Source organism: Bactrocera latifrons, unplaced genomic scaffold (genome assembly GCF_001853355.1).
Source record: "Bactrocera latifrons isolate USDA-ARS-PBARC rearing strain unplaced genomic scaffold, ASM185335v1 scaffold_1040, whole genome shotgun sequence".
NCBI lineage: Eukaryota > Metazoa > Arthropoda > Insecta > Diptera > Tephritidae > Bactrocera > Bactrocera latifrons.
The window spans coordinates 40,590-55,710 of record NW_017534454.1 but is presented as its reverse complement, the minus strand read 5'-3'; positions in this window follow the sequence as shown (position 1 = coordinate 55,710).

The window sequence follows — 15,121 nt, the reverse complement described above, 5'->3', positions numbered from 1 at the left end:
TGATAAACTTTTCCCTTTCAATTGATGTTAAAATTGTTTAGAATTTTGCATAACTCACAGGTATATAAAACTCTAACAAACACTACTATTTCACTGCTCGCAGCTGTACATACACATAACTCTGTATCTATCTCTCTTAGTTTTAGGTGATACGTACAAAAGTGGGTGAACAAAACAAAACTCTGTACAACTGGTTCCAAGAGTATAATAATAAAATCTCCAAAAAGATTTAGTAAGTGCGCTATTTCTCTGTGCATAACTGGAAGTAAGTGCTTCCAGTTTTGGGATTCTTCTTCTTTTAGTTTTCTTGTAACTTTGTATGTTTTATGTATTTGTGCAAAATAACTAATAAAAAATAGTTAAAAATTACTTGAAATAGTTTATTTACCCATATTTTCATTAATCTTATATTTTTCGAAATAAACTGCACGAATGATCACAGTTTCAGTTTAGGACATTTATTGCACTGGCAAAGTGTTGTAAACGATAATATCACAAAAGGGTCGAATATCGGCGATACTTCAAGTGTGGCTTAGTTATAGCACACATATATATAGTAAATATATACCTAGGTGTTACTAACAAGGGTTTGTTAAACAAAACTATTTTGTGTGTATAATAATGTTGCACATAAATTCAGCGGATGCATTACCATTAGATTTGGTATTTTACCAACTTATTTATACGTCTTTTAAATTTTAAATTTCAGTATTTAGCAACCCGAGTGTTGCAATCTGGCCACTCACTTCTTTATGATAAAGTTTGATAGTTTTGATACTATAAGAACTGCGTTTAATACAATTGTCCGTTACAAAAATGACCTTTAACTATTAGTTCTATTTTTATAAACTAAAATATTTTGTTTTAGATTTCAAAAATGGAAGAAAAAACTGAGAATCATGTCATATTAATCAAAAGTTTTAATTTTTCTGGAACCACTTGCATTGGTGTTTTATAGTCGATACTCTAATAGCTGCTGAAGAGCACTTTCTTTTGAAGTCTCACTTTTTTTTGCCTTCATCTGCCTTTTTACAAAAGCCGAGTATCTCTCAATTGACCTTAGTTTTGGACAGTTAGGTGGATTCGCTTCTCTAGGTACTAAAATCACTTCCCCACTCAAGAAATTTTTTTGGAAATTTTATCACCTTGTTAGATTTGAATTTTTTTCAGCAGCATTTACTCGCGAATCGGCTGAGAAAATACTACTAAAAGTAAGTAAGTCTTTTATACAGTATTCAAATTTCTTAACAAAATCTTACACGAGCGCTACTTGTGTTGTTTACAGTTACTTAAAATTTTCAAATAGGCTAAAAAATTAAATATTTTGTTGACAACATTCGAGATGGATTAACACTGCAACAGTGCATCGATGAATCATTATTTGGCAATGAATCTTCTTCAAGGACTGTATAGGTATGGAGAATTCATCCAAAAACAGCTGTTGTTCCGGGACTACTGATGCTGCGCGCAAACGGATATGGCAAGTTCGTCATATGATTCCTAGTGAGATTGAGACAACCATAGGCATTAATGGGAACAGCATATACTCAATAATGCATGGACATGTCATTAAAAAATGTCAACTTTGAATCCAAAATAATTTGCGAATGGATAGCTGTTCTTCGATATCGTGACAGTTGATGAATCGTGATTTACGTGTATACGTCTCGACTGCATGGTTGTTTTCAAAAGAACCGAATTCAGCAATAGTCATTCGCGCAAGTTAAGGAACGAATTCCTTATAATAGTAACAAACACAAAAACAACCTTTTGTTTCAGTAAACAGAATGCAAACGACCTAGAGTTGTAACAATTGAAATGGAGTATCACTACAACAAATAATCCTAAACAAACAAGTATCAAAATACCACAACAACCTTATCTTMAGAATGTATCTAAGCAAACAATATATATGCAAACAAACCTAAACAAATAATATAATCTGTATTTAAAGAAACTATCAACTAGTAATAAGTAAAGATACTAGTTAGTATAAATAGAAGTAAGAACCATGTAATAAGTTAGTCTTAAGAGTATAAATAAAGAGTACACATTTCGGTGCAGCTCAAAATATATTCTTTTGACTCATTTTTACTTAATGTAAAACGCACGAAGCACTTCCAAGCAAATGGTTGCAATAAATTTTGAGTGGCACACAAGCGAATGTGTGCTTTCAAAAACTCAGGTAAACTAACCGCCGAAGACGGATCACTCTTCACCACTACAATGTGAGCTCTCACACACCGACTGAAACTGCATAGTTGAGCACTCAAAACATCAATATGATGAGTCATTCACCACATAGTCCTGACCTGGCACCGACTGATTTATTTTTATTCCCTTATGTAATAAATAAACTAAGAGGTTAACGCCAGAAGAGGCAGTTACAATATTTTGAAAAACAATAAAGTAATTTTCTATGATTAAGATTTTGTACTAAAAAAAACTTTTTCAGACACTGGTTGCTTAAGGTTCATTATTGTTATATCAAATATGACAAGGGAAGGGGGCATATTTTAAAGTTTTCCCCAATAAAGGCGAAAATACAAGTTCAGCGACTGTGATGAGAATTGTTTTTGGTATTGATCCTGTAATAGTCAATCAGACCGTTATTTTGATGTTAAATAGAATATATAAAATAAAAAACATTGAAAATCTGAAGTCCGGGTATCATGTTAGCATTATATCGATAGCCCTCCTAAATATTGCACAAAATTAACTTTTGAAACCATTTAAATAAGTTACACAATTAGCGTCCGACAAAATTTTTAAGACTGCAGGAGGCAAAATGAACAAGAGTTGCGTTTTAGTTGTTGAACAACATTTACTAAGCTCACACAAATTTCATTGGTTAAGCTCTATAATGCAAATGAGGCTGGATATAAGAAGAACGGTGTAGCACGAATTAATGCAGGAAACACCTCATGCATCGAATTTTGAAATAGCCGCCAGCCAAGATTGACGACCAGTAAGGTTTTACTATACGGCACTTTTTTGACAGATCACCTGAGTCGTGTCAAGCTGTAATTTTATTATTGTTCAGCGTTGTTTGGCATTGCATCATGGAAGGACTTACGCCTGATTACAAATCGTTCAACTTTATTACGAAAATGCAAGTTCTKAGGCAAGTCGATTCGGCGCCTTTAGCAGAGCTCGGACTGACGAATGGAACGACTTTGCATATTTTACTTTGAAATCTTAAATTTATTAGGTCTACAACTTTGCTTCCACCTTTTTTGCTAAATTTTAAGGGATTATTGTAAAAAAAAATTGGTCCAAAAGTGTTTTACTTTATTCCCTCAAAAATCAATCCTTAATTAACACACGAAATGCTTTATGATCCATTTTTTTTGTAAACTAACACAAGTTGATTTACAAAAATTCTATATTTTTTAATACCTAATAGAAATCATATACTCGTAGACGGTAGTAGTAGAGTAATAGTAATGTCTATGTATGTGTCAGTAAAGCGTGGACAGGTCCTCAGCCGCACTTTTCTTGCAATTAAAAAAGATAAGCAAAATTTTCCGCAAAAATGTCGAGATGCAAGATGCAAATGTCGCACCCTAATAAATGACTAATCTCGGCGAAATTTGGTTTCAACAAAACGGCGCCAATTCCCTCACAATGGATTAATTGCGACAACACTTCGGTGAGCAGATAACTTAAAAGTTTTGAGGCGGTCGATTGGCCACCAAGATCGTGTGATATCACATCGTTAGACTTTTTCCTGTGGTGTTATGTTAAGTCTAAAGTCTATGCACACAAAGTCTTTCGCCAGTTAACAGTCGAATTGATCGATTATTGGACTCAACGGATGGACCATCTGAGACGTAGCTGCGCCCAATATTTGAAAGTAATAATCTTCAAAAATATGCTAAAGAATGTTCTTTCGAATGATAATAAACTTTCTCCATTAAATTTTAAGGTTTTAAAAAAAATTTTTGTGGCTTTTTTTTATTTTTTTATAAACGACCAATATGTCGAGAAACGTTATTTTTGAAGTTCGGGAACATTAGAACTCAAAATCTATAGAACCGGTAGCGAGTTAAATGTTCACCACTAAACCACTTTTTTTCAAGGCGCTTCTGGAAAATTAGAATTTCTCTTATATTTATTAAAAAAATTAAGAATTTAATAGTGCCACGAAAGAGTAAAGGCATTCCGAATAAGTTGTCCCCAGCTGTTGCACGAATTGTCAGGCGATTTATTTTTTTAGGAGCAACAAATACCGATGTGGAAATAATAAAGTCATTAGAGAGGTCCATGGAGTTAATGTAAGTGACAAGACAGTACGAAGATACCTGAAAAATAATGGACTCATGGCAAGAACGATGGTGAAAAACCAAAATTAATCGAATATGGTCAGATGGGGGCCCTCGTAGACATGATTGCCAGTCCAAGCTGGTGTAAAGGATCACAATATTTGCCAAATAATGAAATTTTGAGGTGGATTACTGCTGGCTTGGGAAAATTTTCGTGGAAATGAGTTGGGCGGATCGATGATTTAATGCGTGCTACACATTCGGGAAAACTCATATCTTCCAAGTTTGGATCTAAATGGAGTCGAAACATACTACGAAACATACGAAACAAATTAGCAATTCATGGTTTTGAGATAGAGGGATCAAACTGTCGTGTCGCCAGCTCCACTGCAATGGAAGTAAGTTGCGGTGGTCGTTGTTCTACTGACAAGCGAGTTGAACAGCATATGATTGCCACAGTCGACGAAGACTCGTACCAAGAAAGCGCTGTGAGCTATAATGACAAAAATGATAAGAGCTGTCCTGAGTAGTTAGACAAAATTTCAACTCTAGCAACAAGAGAGACAAAACTATTTGTATCGTGCTGTATGTCACACAAGGAGCAGGCATCAACAGCGGAGCTCCAAAGGCCGATTTCAATCCAGCGCAAGGAAGACGCGTTCATAGGTGATGAACCTATCCATGTAGGAACCTGCTTCAGAAACGTCCCATAACTCTCTGTACCAATAGCGATGTAATGGTGAATAACTGGAGGGTGCTAAGCACACCGTTGTTCTCTAACTATGGGTACATCTACTATTCCATTACATCTGAGGCTAAAATCAGAGAAGAGATCAAAAACAATCTCAAAAGCTGGAATCACTGCAGGCAGATACTATTATGCAGAAAATGTACACCTTTCGTATATAAAACACAACTCTTGTTGCAGCTTTGTTATGATCAACGCGGTGGAGGGGCTCATGATATTATCCAAAAACCCCGCGTCGCTCGACTTTTAATATCAAACTGGTTGATTTGTATAATCGAACGTTACAACTCAAATAAGATTCTTTAGATCCTTACCACTGGTGGGGAGAAAATATAGAACTTATTCAAGCTGAGAAATATTTCATTATAATTTTATTTTTAATTTTTATTTTTAATTTAATTTTATCTAATAAAATATATGTGTATTGACACATGGGGTTTTTTTTAACTGTGTAATGCAATAAATGTGTGTGCGTGTATTATCGCATTGTTTATGCTATATGGTTTGGGATTACTTTCAAGTGCACAAGTGCGTTTGTAATCAATTGCCCATGCCTAAGTAAATATATTCATATTATATTTTTTTAGTGCATTCGTATTGCATATAAATGCATACGTAACCCATATATGTATGTAAGTGTGCTGCATAAATATATGCATATTTATGTACGTTTTGTACTGCCTCTGCCTTATCTAATATACATATGTAAACTGTATAATTTATTACAATATTAAGATTTTTCTTATCTTATTTAACATTTGTGAAATATATAAAAGGTTTAAATATAATGTTGTTGTTCGTCCTTTGGTCGCAACGAACATGTTAAATTTTGAACACTCGGTATAAATCGCAAGAGTTGGGAGGGAATGAGGAACAACTGTGTGCACTTTCCCGTCTGTAAGGACGCGATCAGTCTAAGCTATGAAGGAATTAGTGCTGTAAACTTTTACGAAGATATTGATATAATGGGCAATCCTCTCATTCGACCCATCCCCCGGTACGAAGGAATCCGTCCCTGGCTAAACGCCTGAAGATTAGGTATGTACCGCACTCATGGATAGATGATACAGTAGTTTCTATACCGCAGGCAGGTAGAAACAACCAAACCTACTCGATTGAGTTTAGGTATATAAGCTTAACAACCTTCCTGCGGAAAACATTATAGAAAATCTTAAATGTGCATACCACGCAGCGCACCTGCCGTGGAAGCTTGTCAAAACCGCAACATGCTCTAGAACATAAGGAATACGCTCTTGGAGTGTTCTTGCACATTTTTTGGAGCATTTAATAATGTGTATACGGAATCTATTTTGAATAGTATCGAGTCAGCACCTATGATCCTCCTATACAACGATGGGTCGGTAGCTTCCTGAAGTATATAGAGGCACCCCGAAGGGAGTGCTATCTCCGTACCCATGGAGATTAGTGGTGATGGTTAAGGAACGTAAACGGCAAAGCCCCCAAGATAGTGCCATATGAAGACAACATTGCCATCTTAATAACGCAGAGACGCCTACACACCATTATGACATCACTGCCAATGCAGTCTTCAAACAAGCGGCGGAAAGAAATGTGGTCTTTTTAATTTTGAAAAGTGAAACAGATAAATCAAATATGCAGTAACGGAAATTAAAATCATGACATATGCGATGGAGTAGCTCCCAAAGTTCAAAAGTGATATACAAGATTTTAACAGTAAGGGTCTAAACAGCTTTGAAAATCGAACCGGAATATTAAATAGAACTTCAGACAGGAGAAAAGAACTGCTAACTGTTCCATTCAGGATTTTTACTAAGTAAGAATATAACACCAAACATTTCTCTATGGCTCTTAAGTCTAGGTAGATGTATAAATTTTAAACAGCTAGTTTATGGAGGAAGACTTAAATTAGAATCCCATCGAAAATGCCCTAGAGCGAAAAGTAAAAATTGTTTTTGAACCTACTCTAACTTGTCAGAATGGATTTGGTTGCATTATATACTTAGGTCTAACCAAAGTTGTAARAAGTGTCTTAGTAACATTTGGAACTCTAAATTCTTTAGACCAATGTTTAACAAAACTGAGAATACTTTTTGCTTTCAAGACTAATGTATTAATATGAACACTAGAATTAAGCTTATGGTCCATAGTAACTCCCAAAAAAGTTAAAAACTTGCTCTAGTAAATAGTATATCGTTAATAAATAACAAGAACAGAATGGTGCTAAGATGACTACCTTAAGGAATACTTGAAGAGACATTAAGTGAAAGAGTATYGTCAAATATCACTCGTTGTATTCTATTATAAAGATCAGAAGATACCCTTTGAAGAAATATTGGAAATATTAATAAAATGTGTACATAACATCCGTGCTTGTGTTCCTTAAAAAATAGCGACTTACAACCCAAAACTTATTTTCCAAAAATGATGACCGATTGCAAATCGGTACAATTGATTAGAAATATAATTATTAGTACGGAGATCTGCACCTGTACGCTTTCATAATTACCAACAAGGAAGGCTTTGATGTAACGTGTCTATAAATACGACATTTGATATTAGATTTATATTCGACGTAGGGCCGGATGGAAAGTCTGATAGTTAATAATATAATATTATAATTGCTAGTTATACTATATATATAAATTATAATAAATCGTGAAATCGCAGAATATTACATTGGCGRCGAGGATACCTTGAGAATTTTACATAAAAGCAGAAAGCCATATAGGATTTTTAATTCATACAGGAATAGCGTAAGGTAAGTAAAAAAAGGTTGGGAAATTTGAAAATGAATCGGGAAATTTAAAAAATGATTTAAAAAAACGAAAAGAGAAAAAATAAGTAAAGAGCCTAATACAAAGGGAATGAGACAAATGCAAATGAATTTAGATATATATAAAAAAAATATAAAGTTTGAAAAAGTTCGAGAAATTTTGAAAAAAACGAAAAGAAAAATAAATAAAGGTTCTATTCCAAATGGAACGAGACAAATGCAAATTAATTGAGATATTTAAAAAATATAACATGTAAAAAAAAAAACGAAAAGAAAAACAAAATAAAGATTCTATTCCAGATGGAATGAGACACATGTAAGTGCGAAATGGATGATTGAGAATGTGTGTATATTTGTATATTTCAAATGAAATATAGAAAGGGACGAAATGTAATTAGGTATTGTATAAAGAAACTATATTCCAAATTTAATAATGTTGGGAACAAGGGTAAAGTGTTTCATTTGTTTTTCTTTATGTGTAACAACAAGGTGATGAGGAAAAATTTAGCTGAGTTTTTTTTTCCTCAATAAATGAAAGATAATAAAACACAGTTTTTCAAATGTAATCGAAATTAATTTATATGATTTTAGTTTTTTTTTAATAAAATGTTGTTTTATGATAATCGTGGCTGCGTTCGTTTTATATATAATATATGTATATTGACGCAGAGGAGATAACCTCTATATATAAGAAAAGAAATAAACTTCTACATTTGGGAGGATCCCAGCTCCAGGCAGTGGTATATAGCATTCCTGGTGTTTTAGTACCATATGACGAGAAAGCGAAAAACGATGTGTTTACACCTTTGGTAACAAAACACAATGAGTACTTTTCGCCACAACGGAATTCCGCTTTTTAAAGGCACTTGTTTCATTCTATAACACCACTGGAAGGAGAATGTTTTACGGAGTTTTTGATGAGATTACGCCGATAGCAAAATGTTTATTTGGCGAGATCAAAGAACACATTGAAGAAATATGTTTAAAAGATAAGATCATCGATGTCTGGGCACCGTTAAGTTTAAAAAAAAAAAAAAGATTACTTGAAAACGAACTAACTTTGGAAGCGGTCATCAAAACATGTAGTATTGATGAACAAGTCAACAAACACTTTCCATGACACCCCAAGGTAATCCAAGCGGCACCAAGAAAATAGTACGGCAAAGTATAGAAAGCGTGTGTGGAAGATGTGGTAAAAGGGGACATCGCGAAAATAGTATGGAGTGTCCTGCCAGAAAAATGAAATGCAGGAAATGCGATAGAATTGGACATTTTTATTGGAAATGCCGCACAAGGTTACGAAGCCCAACTTCAAAGTAGACGAACCGGATAGGAAACGCTGGAGACGAAGAGATACGGTGGTACAGTCCATAAGTAGCGAAATTGAAAATGTACCCGATGGTTACATAATTACTATGATCATCGATTCGGGCTCTAAATTGAACCTGATCAGCCATTCAGATTAGCAACGATTATGCGATGAAAAGGCTGTTATGTTTAACTCACGTGCTGTATCAGCGAATCATTTTCGTGGATATGCTTCAGATCGTCTACTCAAGGTATTACAAGTTTTTGAGGCTCCAATTTCGGTACAAAACGATTCGGAACTGATTACTACATTTTATGTAATCGAAAATGGTAAACAATCTCCGATAGGACGGGACACAGCTATCGAACTCAACGTTTTAAGAGTAGGTTTGGACGAGCATAGAGTTGAGGAAGCAGAACCGTTTTCCAAATGATGGATGTTTCTGTGAAGCTGTCTATTAATGAATCAGTGGTTCCCGTGCAACAACCCATGAGACGTGTGCCGACGGCGTTGGAGAGCAAAATAACTCAGAAACTGGGAGACGCTTTAAAGTTGGACATTATCGCATCAGTAACTGGCCCAAGTGTCTGGATATCGCCGATGGAAATTGCCTTTAAAGATGATGGCGATATTCGGGTAGACATGCGCCGGGCAAACAAAGCAATACAGAGAGAAAATGACCCTTTACATATTTTAGACAACTTTAGGACCAAACTAAAGGAAGCCAAGTATTTCTCTMGACTTGATTTAAAAAATGCCTACAGTTGGAGTTGGCTGAGTCCAGCAGAGAAATTACATTTATTACGCACCGGGGTTTGTTTCGTTATAAGCGTTTAATGTTTGGAGTGAATTCGGCTCCAGAGATATTTCAGAGACTAATTGAGGAATTAATATCTCCTTGTCAAAATGCCTTGAACTATATTAATGACTTAATCATTTTTTGAAGCAACCTTGAAGAACATGATAAGGCACGGTAAATGRTTAAGACAATTTTTAAAACAAATAGTGTCTTGCTGAACGAAAAGAAATGCATAATAAGAACTCAAAGGCTGAAATTTTTGGGACACATCCTGTCGGATGAGGGGATTGAAGTTGATCGCGAAAAAGTAAAAGTGATCACAGCATTCAGAGCGCCGAAAAATAAAGAAGAAGTACCTAGTTTTCCTGGTTTAGCTATATATGTGGGTAAGTTTGTAATTGACTTGGCAGACAGCACCGATTCTCTGAGGAAACTAATGAGGAGCAAGGAGAAATTTGTTTGGGGCAAAGAGCAGGACGCATTTGAAGGAATAATTGGCCGCAGTATCGAAGCTCTCATACTTTAACCCACAGGACAAAACGTGTTTAATTGCAGATGCTAGTCCGGTGGGCCTGAATGCCATATTAGTGCAATTCGATAAGGCAAATATTTCGCGGATCATTTCATTTTCCAGTAAGAGTCTCTCACCGGTGGAAAAGAAATATTTACACACCGAAAGACAAAGTTTTATTATTTGGCAGGGCTACACTTTCATCTTCTAACCGATCACAAGCCACTAGAAATCATTTTTAAGCCAACGTCACGACCCCCAACGAGGATCGAAAGATGATTGCTAAGGTTACAGTCATATCGTTTCCGAGTGATATATAAACCAGGGAAAGAAAATATTGCGGATTTGCTGTCAAGGCTTTCCCAAGAAAACAACGCTGATCTATATGATTGGGCCGGAGAGCAGCATATTTTTCGAGTAGTGTCCACTTTGGTACCGAAGTCGCTCTCCATATCAGAGATTACCGAGATGTCTATGTTAGACGAAGAGATACAAGATGTAATAATGTGTCTAAGTCAGAACTCGTGGAAAGCAAATATGTCAAGCCCATATTATCAATTTCGCTTGGAGCTATCTATAGTTGGTGATATACTATTACGGGGAACTAAATTAGCAATCCCCCGAAAGTTTCGAGAAATAATTCTGGGCCTCGCACTTGAGGGACATCCAGGAATAAGTGCAATGAAACGGAGGTTACGCTCCAAAGTTTGGTGGCCTTGTGTGGTCAAAGATGCTAAAAAAATACGTCAAGACTTATCAAGATTGCCTTACAGTGTCAGTCCCACCAAAGCCAGCTTCGATGGAGCGGCACCCTTTTCCGAATGGACCCTGGAAAAGCTTAGCAACCGAAATTTTGGATCCTTTACCTAATGTGCTTAATATATTGGTACTAATTGATCACTTCTCCAGATATATGAAGATCAAAGTGATTAAGTCGATAACATCTAATTATTGATGAAATGGAAGAGATATTTTCAAGATTGGGATTTCCAGAGACACTAACGTCTGACAATGGAAGGTAATTCGTAAGCGTTGAGTTTAAAAGTTTTTGCAGTACCAACGGCATTCGGCTAATGACTACGCCCCTATACTGGCCTCAGGCTAATGGCGAAGTAGCAAATATGAACAGGTCCCAAACCCATTGAGTCCTGCAGCGCCAGTTTACCTCGACACCGAGTCTTCCCGAACTACTTCAAGATCTGAGGATCAGCAGAAGCTAAGCAAGAACCTCAAACTACGTCTGGAGAAAAAGGAAGGAATGTGGAGATCTGTACCTGTTAAAGAAAGTGACAATACACTTTCATAATTTAGCAACAAGGAAGGCTTTGATGTAACGTGTCTGAAAATACATTTGATATTAGATTTATATTCGACACCGACCGTGCCGGACGGAAAGTCCGATAGTTATTAATATAATATTATAATTGCAAGTTATATATATAAATTATAATAAATCGTGAAATCACAGAATATTACAATTAGTATATCGTTTAAGCACTTACAAAGTCTAAAGTTCTTTCGCATTTTTGAATTTTTTCTTGGCAATGGTATACAACGCTCAATAATTATTAGAAAAATTCCGATGAACGGGACTTAGGGTTAAGCAGCTCAGGACGTCAATACTTTCTGCAGTGAGCCAGTTCTTAACACTTTAGGATCACCCTTGATTTTTCTAATAATTATTGAACAAATTTAGATCACTTTTAACAAAATTGATGGCGTTGTATACCATTTTCCTCGAACAACTTATAATTTCAGCAATTTGAGTTGGATTTTTGTCTTTTTTGTGGAGATCAAATAATATTCTCCGATTTTCCATATTGCAATGCACATTTCTGCCCATTTTAAAAATATATTAATTTTATTTTATAGTTTTAGTTAAAACAGCGTATTTTTTGCATGATTGTTATTTAATAAATAATATTTATACAAATAACTAAAAGTGTGCTATTTCATTGACCAATCAAATTTCTATACTCTCCGAGTGAAACGAGTAACAACAAAAAAGTCAGCATGATAACGTAGACTTACCGTTATAAATGGTTAAAATCAAGCCATACACTAACTTGGGAAATTGTTACGATTACTTACTCAATAACACACAAAACTTATTTGAATATCTTATTTTATAAGTCTCGTATTTCTTTGTCCATGACTGTAGGACAGGGTTAAATAAATAAAGCAACTATTAACATAAACTACATTTAAATTCAAAAGAATCGAATAATTTACGGTAATAGAGGTAAATTGACCCTTAAGGTCAACTGTAGAAGTACTCTTATGTACAGAAGAACTATGTATTACTTCATCAGAAGGACGTTTACGCTTAGGGGCGAACTTGGAGAAATCATAAGACTCATTTAGAGTAGTAGTGTGGAAAAAAAGTTCAATCACAATTTGAGATGAGTGTATAATGGCTCACAAATATTCTCGAACCATTGCACAGAACTATGGAATATTTAAGCGACAACCATGAAGTTTACCCACGACAGTCTGATCTACGTAATCGGAACGGACACGGGTTTTTATCCGGCCAAGGACTGTCAACTCAGTAGAATTCTGCCGCTACAGCAACAAGTTTTCGGTGGTGCTGCTTTAGTACTGTCTGGGAACTACACCCTCAGAAATAATCAATCGCTAGATACTGGGTATGGTATAATAGAACTTAATGCATTTTACCGGCAGGCAATTTTTGCACACTGCACAAACAATTTATTGATTGAAATTATTCTTGAAATTAAGAAGTTAACCCGGCTATTGCGAACTTTTGATAGATGAAAAAATTGCGCAACCTGGTGATATTGATCCTGACTCTACTGGTGGTCTGAAAAAAAAAATCAAAACAAGTTCTTAATCAGTAAGGATGCTGTTATAGTCCCTATTTCAGGGAACACGAAAAACATTTTTTTTTTTTTTTTTTGAAAATGGCAACTGCCTGAAAATAAAAATCATTTTTACACTTTACGGACTTTTTTTTTAATATTAAAAACAAAAAATTAAGGATTATATAAAGAAGGTTCATACAAAATTTCAAGTAAATCGGTTGTATAGAACTTGAGATAATTCCGGTACCGTGTGGAAAAAAGTAGTTTCGAGCAAAACGCGTTTAAAAAAGTGAGTCTACCTACCTACCGGGCTAGGTACTGCGTCACTAAAGTAAATGTAGCTCTTAAAATAATTTTAATTTTTAAAATTCCTTTGGAGAATATGTTCTTAAGGGTCTAAACTTTAAATATATGAAAAAAATCGTGTGCAATCTGCACAAATGGCCAACAGAGGACCTCCACGGTCCCCAGGAGCTCAAACAGGTTACAGAGCTAACACTTTGACTTGTTACCCCCTCAACCTTCCTCCCGCTCCAAACATCATGCGAGAACCAATCAGCAACTCTTGGTTCCTCGCACAKTCTTTTCCGTGTGTCAGACCGTCATACGTCAGAACGTCACATCAGTTAAGCGCAATTCCTGCACTGGCTGGTGTGACTTCCCTACGTGTTCCGGCCTACGCACCACATGTGAGTGGAGTGAGTCGTACGTCGCCCCATGCTACAGTAGTCTGCCCCGCAACACACAAMAATGGCGTCGCCAACCAACACCCTAGTGCGACAACCGGGTTTTGCAGCTGCAACAAATACCACCCACACGTCACTCCCTTACCCCCAGGATCACCCACGGATACCCGCAACAAACCCGTCTACTTCAATTTATCTGCAACGGACTAAAGAGCAAGATCGAGGAGATAGTTGCACTCATGAATCGGGAGCGCGTATCGATAGCTGCGATCTAAGAAACTAAGCTGAACAGCCGCTCAGCCGCGTGTTTTTTTTAACAGTCAGTTTATACTGCATCCTGAGGTAGACAGAGCTAAACGATGTGTTAAACGAAGGCTGCGCAAAATGCCAAACGACTCCGCGCCACTTACTTTTACCGATGACGAGGTTCAGGGTGTCATCAAAATCCTCCAAATCCTCCATTGGCCCTGATGGATGGTAATGCTAAAATATCTAGGCTCGACGAGAGTAAGATATCTCACCAAGGTCCTCAACCTGTCGCTGATCAATCTTCAAATACCCGATGTGTGGAAAGTCGGAAAAGTGGTCCCGCTAGTGAAACATGGGAAACCAACCAACAAAGGGAAATCTTATCGACCGATAACTCTCCTCTCTCCAGTAGTGAATACATTTGAGGCCTTGTTACTCCCGACCTTCACTCACCACCTGAGCCCAGCCAACCACCAGAATGGATCCCGAAAAGTGCACAGCACCATSACAGCACTTAGCGTCACAAAACTCTCAGATAGTTCGTGGCCTCAAGCCCTGTGAGAGAACGATCCTCGTAGCGTTGGACTTGTTAAAAGCTTCAGACACAGTCAACCACACAACGCTACTGCAGTACATTGAGTAAACTGCTCTCCTTTAGGACTGAGAAAGTGGATCATGAACTACTTGAGCGGTCGTCAATCATCCGTACTATTTCAAGCAGTTACTGCTAGGATGTTTTATTAGAAACCATCCTTGAAGCCATCTGTTTGGAGCGGAACCGCTTCCTAGGAGCATCAAGAGGTCGTTCTTCGACCACGTCGACGACGTCGTACAGTACGCCGACCGGCACGTTTCCTGGGCCTCCCGTTAGGTGACGTCGACGACATCACTGATAACCTCCACCATCCTAACGGGGATTGATAACCGTAAAAACAACAACAACATGCTGAGCAATTAAATACCATGGTTAACAT